Genomic DNA, 6,875 nt, shown 5'->3' with positions numbered 1-6,875 from the left:
CCTATAGGTGGAACAACATTCTGAACTGACCAGTACCCCGGAGCTCTTGACTCTAGCTGCATATGTATCAAAAGATGGCCTAATAGGCCATCACTTGAAAGAGAGGCCCATTGGACTTGCAAACTTTATATGCCGCAGTACAGAGGAACGCCAGGGCCAAAAAGGGGGAGTGGGTGGGTAGGGGAGTGGGTGGGGTGGGTATGGGGGACTTTTGGTATAGCATTGGAAATGTAAATGAGCTAAATACCTAATAAAAAATGGAAAAAAAAAAGAACTTGCCATGTAATCGTGAGGACCTGAGTTCCAACCTCTGGCACTCACTCAACTCACGTGAAAATGATAAGCCCGACACTGGAGAGGAAGAGAAAAGTTTCCCCAAGGCTTTCCAGTTGGCCATTCTAGCAGAACCAGCAAGCGGCAAGTTCAGTGAGAGAAGCTATCTCCCAAAATAAGGGGGAAGACAGCTGGTGTCAACCTCTGACTTCCGCAAGCATGTGTACGTAAGCAAGACACACAAACACATACAGAACATGAAAAAGTGGTCACTATCTAGTCGATACATGCTCAGTGCCTTTTAGATAACCTCTTTTTTAAAAAAATAAGATTTATTTATTATTATACATAAGTTCATTGTAGCTGACTTCAGACACACTAGAAGAGGGTGTCAGATCCCATTATGGGTGGTTGTGTGCCACCATGTGGTTGCTGGGATTTGAACTCAGGACCCTCTGAAGAGCAGTCAGTGCCCTTACCAGCTGAGCCATCTCACCAGCCCTTAGATAACCTCTTATGATGGCATCTGCTTCCTATAACTCAGCCCTATAAGTTAATGTATTTGATTTTATTTTGTAAAGTTTTTTTTTAACAATACTATTTTACTAATTTAGAATTGCATAGAATATTTTTTTTATCAAATTCATCCCTACTCCCCCAACTTCTCCCAGATCTATCGTCTTCATCTCCTAAAAGCTCCACAATCTCCAGAAACCGCTTGGAAACAAGTGTTCAAACACATGAGCCGGCAGGGATGTGATGACTAATCTTAGTGGTCAACTTGACACACTTAGGGAGAGGGAACCTCGATTGAGAAATTGCCTCCATCAGATTGGTCTGTGTCTTGTCTGTGTTTATGTGGGGGGTGGGGTGGGGGCCTGAGGGGAGCATTTTCCTGATTGCCAATTGATGTGAAAGGGCCCAGGCCATTGTGAATGCTGCAATCCCTGGGCCGAGTTATATAAGAAAGCAAGCTGAGCATGGGGCAATCGAAACAAGCCTGTAAGCACCATTACTCCGTGGTTTTGGTTCCCACTTCACCTTCCCTGGATGATGGGTTGTAACCTGTAAGCCAAGCAAACCCTTTCCTCTCCAAGTCAGTTTTGCTCAGTCTGCTTCTCACAGCAGCAGAAGGCAAACTACGTCAGAGACTTTGGATTCAAACCATAATTTACTTCTGTACTAATTCTCTCCTTCGTCCTTATCTGCTTCTTTTCCCGTGAACCCTAGAGAATGGAGATCAGTTCTCCTTGTCTGTGTAGCTACTGTTCTTGGGATAAAGCTTGGGTCACTCAATTTTTTTTTTGCAAATAAACTAAAGTAAGTACTTTCAGATACATTTTGTGACGTTTGACAACTTCAAAGCACTTTTTAATGACAGTTCCTAGCTTTTTACTTTCAAGTTCTTCCCAAAAGACTAGATTCTACATTAACATATGTCAAAGGAATAGTCAACAAATGAACTTGTAAATGAGCTAGTGACTCATAACGAAAAAATATTGCACTGCCTCCATATGCGGGGCCCCATAATAACTTCTGTTGCTTTAAAATTTAATGTCGTCAGTTCCATATGCAGTCCCTGCCTTTATTGGCATTTAAATCTATAAGCTCTCATACTTAATCCTTAAAATTAATGCAATGTAACATGCTTAAAATCTGTCAAGGAATCAGAGTGAAAAGCTGTGTGGACATACAATTCGCCACATTACATATTGATTTCTTTGTTTCTGACCCAGGCACATAGAATCAATGTTTATGACGGTAGTTGATGAGGGGGAGTCAGGGCTAAGCGAGGTTCCTGTGTGCACTCATAGTCGATAAGTGAAACAAAGAGATCTACTGTGAGTCACATCTCTGGTGGAGTTGATTAAACCTGAGTGCATGTGACTGAAGCATCGTGGCACGCAGGTTGCATTGCCTGGAGGGTATCTGTGGCTGGCGGGAACAGCAGGCAGTGGCTTTCTCTATGCCCACTGATTTCACTGCGTAGATATAATTCCAGACAACTGCAATTGAAAACACTTGGACTCCCGGTAGCACTACAGAGACAACCAGGCCATAAATGACAGAATGGCTGCTTCAGAGATCCCCTCACCCAGGAACAGTGAGGTTTGACAAGCAGAGAGAAAGCAGCAGCAGACAACAGCCATTCCTTTAGGTTGTCAAGGCCAGAGTGGAGGGAATCCCGTCTCTTTGTTGGTCTTGCAAGCAGGCAAGGGGGAAGAAATATAAGCAGGTATTCAAGGAGAGAAAAATTGTATGTGTGCTGTTTTCACAGCTGGGCTGAGCACATCGTGAATTACAGAGGAACTTAAGAGCGCTGGGGGAGGGACTCCTGGAGGATAGAAAATGCCAGCATGTGGTTATCTGTGTGTCCTGACTTCGCAAATATTCACAGAGTTCCTGCTGGGATGCATAAAGAATATAAAGGACACAAGCCAGGTCTAGGCCCCAGTAGCCTTGTTCGGCTAAAACACACCTTCCCATTATCAATTAGATTGCAGCCAGGAGCTACAGTGAAGAGCTTGCGTTGTGTTGCTGGGACAGGCCACTTTCCACGGAGGGCGGAGATTTCTCGGGCACACCAGTACTGTTGCTATCACCAAGATAATTATTCTGGAACTCGTTTAGCATCTTGGGTATTGGGAGTGCAGTTTAAGAAAATGATTCCATCTAGTCTCTTCATAAAAGTATGCATGCAAAGGGCAGCATTAAAAGGTGTTTTATTTAATGTTCAAATTCAACGATGTACTTATTTCCAAAAATCTTTATTAAATAATCTGGTGCTTTTAAAGCTAGATTTAGGAAATCTAGCTTTACTAATATAAAAAGGGGAAAGCAGAGTTTTATACTAACCACAGTGGGAAGTTATTAACCAGAATTAAAGGTTAGGAATTTTCCTTTCAAATGGCTAGGCATACACTGCCAGGCAGAGAATCCCTTTTAATACAGGTATTTGATTTCAGACCCTGGGACAAAGAAGTGAGATGCATATATTACATACCAAAGCAGACCTGGCCAATCTTTGTTCCTTGGGGCCAGTGAACTCACCTGAAAGCAGCTTCCCAATAAATCTGCCTTTAGTATAATCTAATCTGATATGAACTGGCTCATTTCACTAGCAGGAAAATAATCTATCAATAGGATTCTGGAAAATCATCGAAAACTTTTGTAAATAGAAAAATAAATAAATAAAACAGGAACTGGACCTCTAAATCATGCATAGATTTGGGGATCCAGTGTGGGCATATGCCCAGCTTAGCTATATAACAACTATGTAACATCTGGGTAGTTAGGTAGTTTAATTTTATGGCTTTTCTCAGGAGAACAGGAGCAATGTCTACTTATTCCAGAAGACACATTGATGATAAACCAAAGAAACAATTCCACCCCGGTCTAGGTTGTTGACCAGTGTGTTTATGGTAGTTTCAAACAGGACTACAGGAGACAGGTTACTTCCAGGAGTTTGGATTAATCAAAGGCAACTATAGAACAAAAAAGCCTCTCCATTTGGATGAGAATTCATGTAAGCTACATCCCTGAAGTTTTTTGCATGACTTATAGGCAGCTCAGGCTGCTGGAGTCTCCTCTCCTCAGTACCTTACTGTGTGCATAGTCTTGATGAGGGGCCTTGTGGATCCTGTGAGTTTCAGGAGTTTCCTGAGACTTGCTGTGTTTACTTCCTAGGCCTTGGAAGACTGTTTATTCCCTGAGTGTTAAGGAGCCCCTGTCCATCCAGTGGGGAGATGATTCAATCTGGAGAAAGAAGATACACTACATAGTGTCTTAAGACCTCAGTCTCCTGTCTTCTTTTTTTTAATTAGATATTTTCTTTATTTACATTTTAAATGCTATCCCGAAAGTTCCTTATACCTTCCCCCTGCCCTGCTCCCCTACCCACACACCCTGGCATTCCCCTGTAATGGGGCATATAAAGTTTACAAGACCTAGGGGCCTCTCTTCCCAATGATGACCGACTAGGCCATCTTCTGCTACATATGCAGCTAGAGACACGAGACACACCTGTCTGAAACTGAAACTAAAACATGCCAGGGACTAAATGTTTGGGCCCCTTGAAGTTGCAGTGTCCACGTCCAAAGCTTTAATATGTTGGTATTTTATATATGGGGTCTTTGAGAGATCTCAGTGGAAAACCCACAGTAATGAGTCCTTTAAAAAGAAACAAAAGTTTTATTCTTGTTCTTGATCTCTTTCAGACTCCAATGTGGTTATATACAAGACAGGAAGAAGATAGATCCTACTGTAACTTGACTGTCTGGCATGGCACCCTGGTCTTGGATGTCAAGCCTCTAGAAACAAACTTTTTTTTTTTTTTTTTAAATCTAAGTGACCTAGTCTACAGTACAGATTCTCCCTTTACAACAGGATCCTCATGAAATCATCATAAATGGAACCGATTGTAAGTCAGTGATAGGGTGGATACATTTAGCCAAGTAAACATCATAGTTAACAATGCAGTGTATTGTAGAGTTCCGGCTGGTCTCCTCTGACATGTCTTATGTTCCTATTGCTGTGAAGAGACCCCATGATCATAGTAACTCTTATAAAGGAAAACATTTAGTTAGGGTTGCCTTACAGTTCAGACATTTAGTCCATTATCATCATGGCAGGAAGCATGGGCTGCACACAGGCAGACATGGTGCTGGAGAAGGAGCTGAGAGTTCTGCCCTTGGATCCACAGGCATCAGGAACTGTCCTGGCTTGAACTTTTGAGACTTCAAAGCCAGCCCCTGGTGACACATCTCCTCCAACCACATTCCAACAAGACCACACCACACCACACTATTAGGAGTAATAGTGGCACTCCCTATGGGTCTACGGGCCACTTTTATTCAAACCACCACATCACGGCTGCTGGAACAAGAGAACATCACTACCCTGGGACATGTCAGGCTCAAAATTCCAAGTCCCGTGTCCAAGGCTTTATCACTTTCTCACCACTGGTAAGTCAAAGAGTTGTTAATTGAAGCACAGTGGTTAGGGACTGTGTGTATTCTGCCAAGGCCTTCCCAGACGACTAACGGAGTCAAGAAAGTTTCTAACCTGGTCTTTCCACACAGCTTGCCAGAATCTGGGAGATGACTGCCATTTTTAAAATGGGTATTCTTGGGCTGGTGAGATGGCTCAGTGGGTAAGAGCACCCGACTGCTCTTCTGAAGGTCCAGAGTTCAAATCCCAGCAACCACATAGTGGCTCACAACCATCTGTAACGAGATCTGGTGCCCTCTTCTGGAGTGTCTGAAGACAGCTACAGTGTACTAACATATAATAAATAAATAAATCTTTTTAAAAAATGGGTACTCTTTAGGTAAGGCAAGGCCTACACATCCAGAGACAGTTGCCACTGAAGAAAACAGACTGTGTAGCGTGCCTGCCTAGAATGCACAAGGGAAATTCATTCCCCAGAACTAGGGTCAAAAAAAAAAATAGAATTATATATTTCATTGCTCAGATGAATATATTATGTGTTTAAGCATGTTTTCCAGGCCCCTGATTCAGAGCTCAATTCATGTGTATCTGTAAGTGTGATATGGTTCTCATTTATTGAAAGAGCCACATATATTGAAAGCAATCTTATAAAAACAAATCTCTAACCATAAACTTGAAAGCAGTGTGGATATATGGGTTGATAAATCTCTGTGCAGTGCTGTTTGTTATCAGGTTCAGTTGGGCTCAATAAAGTTCCATCCCTGGGAAAACTCAGATTTCTGTAAAGAATTCTTCATCCCTTCCCCGATGTGATGTTTTCTGTGCTGTTCAATACACACAGAGCAAAGGCGCTTTGTTAGAGAAAGCATACGGAAACAGAGACAGATTCCCAGGACAGCCGCAACAGAGTCAGACTCTGGCAACAGATGGCTTACAGACAGGAATGAAAGAAGACCAGAGGAAAGGAAAGTAGAGAATCAAGTCTGGACTTGCTTTTGGTAGTGCTTTGATTCTTTTTCCCAAACATAACGCTGACACATTTTGGGTACTTTGAGTTTGTTACTAATCCATTTAACACAAAATGTATATGTAATTCAAATGTCAATGTTCATACAGCTTCTGTTGGCACAGAGTCACCTCATTAAGTATCCTCTCTTGCTGATTCTGTACTGCAGCAGCAATACTGGCCTGCTCAGACAGAGCTATGTCACCCGGAATGCTGGAAGTGCTTGCACTCTGACTCTTTATAGAGCATGTTTGTCAGCCCTCATATCGTCATTAGTACAGAGCGAGGGGATCTGCATGCTAGATACCTCAAATTGTGGAGGCTACTAATAGGTGCTGAGGTATGCATGTCTCTGTTATGAGATGCCAGAACAGGGCAGGTTTAGAAGATAATTGGAGAGAGAATTTCTCATTAGGAAAAAAAAATCCTCTTCGTCAAAGGTAAAATATTAAGTTTTATTAGTGAAAACAAAAAATTGAACAAGTAATCAGAAAAAACATGTGAACTAAGACAATCACTTCACTGTTTTGAGGGCCAGTTCAAATCAAGCATTCTTCATATTTCAAAGTTATTTTGACGATCAGGTGCAAATCCATGTGCAGTTGTTCATACATGTGCGTGGTTGAGATCCCTACTGATGGTAAGA

Source organism: Mus caroli, chromosome 9 (assembly GCF_900094665.2).
Source record: "Mus caroli chromosome 9, CAROLI_EIJ_v1.1, whole genome shotgun sequence".
In the NCBI taxonomy this organism is placed as follows: domain Eukaryota; kingdom Metazoa; phylum Chordata; class Mammalia; order Rodentia; family Muridae; genus Mus; species Mus caroli.
The sequence above is the reverse complement of the archived record's forward strand: the minus strand, read 5'-3'. Positions refer to the sequence as shown.